Genomic DNA, 5,545 nt, shown 5'->3' on the forward strand with positions numbered 1-5,545 from the left:
ACTGGGAAAGAAGAAAGCTGTCATTCTCTGACCCTGATAATAACACACATTTACACACTTTCACACACACTTTCACTGAGAGAGTGTTTCCTTACTGGACTGGGTTTCCTCCTCATCTCTTACCAGTGAAGGCTGCAGTAACAGTAGAGCAGCCCAGTTAGAGTTCAGAGTTCATCACCTGCTGCAGTAACAGTAGAGCAGCCCAGTTAGAGTTCAGAGTTCATCACCTGCTGCAGTTACAGTAGAGCAGCCCAGTTAGAGTTCAGAGTTCACCTGCTGCAGTAACAGTAGAGCAGCTCAGTTAGAGTTCAGAGTTCATCACCTGCTGTAGTAACAGTAGAGCAGCTCAGTTAGAGTTCAGAGTTCATCACCTGCTGCAGTTACAGTAGAGCAGCCCAGTTAGAGTTCAGAGTTCACCTGCTGCAGTAACAGTAGAGCAGCTCAGTTAGAGTTCAGAGTTCATCACCTGCTGCAGTTACAGTAGAGCAGCCCAGTTAGAGTTCAGAGTTCACCTGCTGCAGTAACAGTAGAGCAGCTCAGTTAGAGTTCAGAGTTCATCACCTGCTGTAGTAACAGTAGAGCAGCTCAGTTAGAGTTCAGAGTTCATCACCTGCTGCAGTAACAGTAGAGCAGCTCAGTTAGAGTTCAGAGTTCATCACCTGCTGTAGTAACAGTAGAGCAGCTCAGTTAGAGTTCAGAGTTCATCACCTGCTGTAGTAACAGTAGAGCAGCCCAGTTAGAGTTCAGAGTTCATCACCTGCTGCAGTAACAGTAGAGCAGCCCAGTCAGAGTTCACCTGCTGCAGTTCATCGTATGTAGGAGGGAAGTGCTGAAAACAAACAAACCTTAAAAAATCTTTTCATAAAAAAAAAAATACTTAAGGTTTAGGTGACAAGCTGATTAAATAGTGTTTTTGCTCTGTATGAATACCTATTTATACACTGCAATTTGTAATTGTTGCTATTTCTAAAAGTAATCTTGTGTCACATCTGTAACAGCATCCTCTACAGACTCAACACTCACCAACAGTCACATGATGTTCTTCTTGTTACTGACCTTTGTCTGCCTCTACCTTTACTTATCTTTGAGCCGTTCATAAACCTGTTTGTCTGTGTTCTGACCTCCTGCCTTATTGCCTTTTATGACTCTGGATTTGCCATCATGCATCTGTGACTTTAGCCTTTTCAAAAACGTATTTTTCTGTGTTCCTTCTCTGCTCATTTGTGAATGTATGAATTGTGCTAATAAAGACACTGGCTGTGTCACTAAACCAGCCTGCTCATGGATCCAGTCTCTCAGCCTTCATGACAGCATGGGAGGGATGCCTTATCTCTGCTCATTTAAACCTAAACCTCTCTTCATTTGTGAAACAGACTGAGGCATTAGCCAGTCAGTGTCTCCAGCCAATCAGAGTCTCCAGATTTCTCCTGCAGGTGTGGAGGCTGAGCAGGTGGGGGCCCTCTGGTGCTCCCTCCCCAGCAGATGATGAAGGGTGAGTTAAGGATTAACCTGCAGCAGCTGCAGCAAAGGTGACAGGAGAGAGGGGAACTGGGAGACAGGAGACAGGGGAACTGGGAGACAGGAGACAAGAGACAGGGGAACTGGGAGACAGGAGACAGGGGAACTGGGAGACAGGAGACAAGAGACAGGGGAACTGGGAGACAGGAGACAGGGGAACCAACAACACACTCTCCTCACAGTGAAGCAGAAACCCCAGAGGATTTGAGTGCAGCTGGACTGGAACAGAGGAAAGCTGTCATTCTCTGACCCTGATAATAACACACATTTACACACTTTCACACACACTTTCACTGAGAGAGTGTTTCCTTACTGGACGTGGCGTGAGGCTGGGATGGGAGAGCTGATCAGAGAAGCACTGTCAACACTGACTTTGACTTGTGTGAACTCTGATGATGAAATACTGGTGGGGGTAATACAAGTCTCATGATCTCAGAAATGTGTGTGTGAGTGTGAGTGTGTGTGTGTGTGTGTGTGTGTGTGTGTGTGTGTGTGTGTGTGTGTGTGTGTGTCTGTGTGTGTGTGTGTGCGTGTCTAGGTGTGTCTGACAGCTTGGTGAGTGTTGATAGAGGTTGGATTGCTCATGAGTGATTCTGTTTCAAGCTGACATGTTGTTCAAGCCCTGATATTTGACAATAGACACACACACACACACAGCATAGTGGATAAGAGAGCGAGTTCAAATAGAAAGTATTGTATCGACATATTGAAATAATTGTATTGAAAGTATGGAAGTATTTTAAGCAGTGTATTGAAAGTATGGAAGTATTGTAAGTATTGTATTGAATGTATGGAAGTATTGAAGGTACTGTAAGAAATCGTAGAAGCAGGTGTCATTGGCATAGAGCCAATTATTGATAGACGCACAATAGGCAGGAAATATAATTAAACATCTTCTATGTCAGTAACACATTCGCACAGCATTATGGGATCAGCAGTCCTATCACACACATACACACACACACACACACACACACACACACACACACACACACACACACACACACACACACACTCACACACACTCACACACACTCACACACATGGAAGTATGCTACCCCCCTGCATGCTACACAGTCCCCACCTGATGGGTCAGTTGTCCCCAACCACACTGACATTCTGAACAAAGTCCTGTACGTGCCGGGGACACTGCCACTGACATTAAGAGCGCTCCACACACACACACACACATACACACACACACCATGGCTGTCATCTGCGTAGGGGGAGGAAGTAGGGATGAACAAACATACTGAAACACTGTCCTCAATCTGCTTGGGGTGGGGAGTATGGAATCGTTAGCTTGCTAGCCAACAACTACACATAGCTCCTTTAACATTGTTTTCATATGCAATGCTGTTTGGCTTACTGAAAAAACAAAAAAAAAAACGTTCTGTCTCCCTGTTTTATGTTAGCCTTTGTTTTTTTTGTTGGAGCTGAAAACACTGAACCTGATGTGAAATAGATGTAAAGCTTTTTTAACCATGCAACAGGTGTATTGCTGTGTGTGTGTGTGTGTGTGTGTGTGTGTGTGTGTGTGTGTGTGTGTGTGTGTGTGTGTGTGACAGAAAGAGAGAGAGAGAGAGAGAGAGAGAGAGTGAGAGAGAGAGAGATGACTCATCAGCCGGACTGTCCAACCAGAAGCCTTCATGACTTTACCTGAACTCCTCCCCTCAGAAACTCTCACCTGAACTTGAGAGACATGTTGCTGTTCAGTTCCATTTGACACATCGTCCTAACAGAGCATATTCTATCTATATGGGAAAGGATCATAAACAGGAAGCTGTAGTCGTGTCTCGTTCCATTTCAACATTTTCTGGTTCAGGTTGACACAAGTTTTTAGACAATTGAAAGTGTAAGCAGAGACTGTAAGGCATAACTTTAGAGCATTTTCAACTACCAGACAACATGGCATCCAAGTCCTTTTCAGAAGAGAATTCATCCTGTCCTGTGTGCTTCAATATCTACAAGGATCCTCTTATTCTGACCTGTACTCACAGCATCTGTAACACCTGCCTGCAGCAGTTCTGGAAAGCCAAAGGATCCAGGGAATGTCCAATATGCAGGAGAAGGTGCTCAAAGGAGATGTATCCTCTCAACCGGGTTCTAAAGGACCTGTGTGAGACTTTCCAACAGGAGAGTAGTCAGAGAGAACCATTCTGCAGTCTGCACCGTTCTGAACTCAAGCTTTTCTGTGAAGATGACAAACAGCTTGTCTGTTTGGTGTGTCGAGACTCAAAACTCCACAAGATCCACAACTTCAGTCCTATCAGTGAAGCAGCACTTGAGCGTAAGGTAAGATTAGTGGTCATCAATTGTTTTCATATTGTTAATGACGCTTGACAACCATATGGATTTCTTGGTAAAACTTCACCCAGAAACCCACCTCAGATGATAGTCGTGTGGTTGCTGTAGTGTTCATCCCAAACCACTAGGTGTCATCATGTCCCTTATCACATCTTTCTTCTCTATCGTTGAACCTTCTTGCATCCTCTACATACGTCTGTACCTACTGTACACAACTCCTCTTACAATTACAGTTATTATATCGTCTTGAATGCAGTTCAAATTTCAAATTTTATGTTATACGCACATTTCCTCCTCGTAAGTAAAAATGACTGGGTGTTAGTCACAGTTATCACCCACATCATTAGTGTCATCAGTGTTCAGTACTGACCAATGATAAGTCACAATTCACAGAGCCACTTCCTCTGACTCAACTTACCTGAAGAAGGTAAAAACCTAAGAGGCATTTCTCATAACTTCACCCTCTGTGTCATTCTGGAAGTGAATGCACTGTTTATACAGAAACTATTAATTAGCAATAGTTTCATCAATTTTCAATGGTAAAGCCTAAGTTCTTGTGAGACTAAGCATTCATAAATTTAAGGCAGGATAAAGTACAGGAGCAACTAATGGCAGCGAAAACAGCCCACATTTTAGGGTGACCACAACTATTGGAGAAAATATCTTCCTTTCTCAGAGGATGATTTCTCCTGTGCTGTGAAATCAAGAATCCCGTTCTTCTCACAAGTAGTCACATTGAGTGTAAAGTCTGGTTACAGCAGTTCTGGGAGCCTAAAGGATCCAGGGAATGTCCAGTATGCAGGAGAACATCCTCCTCTTAACCTGCATCTAAAGAACCAGTGAGAGACTTTTCAATGTCTGTCGTGTGGTTGCTGTAGTGTTCATCCAAAACCACTAGGTTTCATCATGTTCCTTTTGTCATTTTTCTCTACCGTTGAACCTTATTGCATGACCTCCTCTCCATAAGGGTGTACCTACTGTACAAAACACCTCTTAAAATCACAGTTATTATATTGTCTTAAACACAGTTGAAATCACCTTGATCAAGATATCAACATTAACTGAATACATTGTTTCATTGTAACAATTTAGACTGTTTCACCTTTGCACAATAATTGGTAATACCTAATTCAGAATGTAGCTTGTTAAACAATTCATAAAATATTCAATTTTGTTTTACCATTAATTATGGGCATTAAACAATAGATAATGAAATAACATAATATTTATAATGACACAATTGCTACTGTGCTCTGCTGTGCTCTAAGGAACATATGACTGTAAGCAACCTTTATTATTAGTATAAATGTTGCATATGATTTTCCCATCTTTTTTAAATGAGACAGCACACAGAAGGCAAGCAAAGAACACATGTACAAGTCATATTACAATTTAAGGCCAGCATGTTATGTTTCCCATTTAACAAAGAGCTTGACTAAGTCTTGAAACATTATTATGTTTAATAATATCTTAAAAATGTACTGTATATATATTTATATGTGTGTGTTATATATATATATATATATATATATATATATATATATATATATATATAAATATGTCATCCTCAAAGCACTATTAACACTGCAGTGAGCAGAGACATTTAATGGAACACAATCAGCTACCAAGCCAAACATGCTTATAATTAGTGAACTAAATCTAGCATCCAGATATATAGAGAAATGTTGACAGTCAATACCTTAATAATGTGTTAATTCAT

The sequence above is a fragment of the Clupea harengus genome, unplaced genomic scaffold (genome assembly GCF_900700415.2).
Source record: "Clupea harengus unplaced genomic scaffold, Ch_v2.0.2, whole genome shotgun sequence".
Lineage (NCBI taxonomy): Eukaryota > Metazoa > Chordata > Actinopteri > Clupeiformes > Clupeidae > Clupea > Clupea harengus.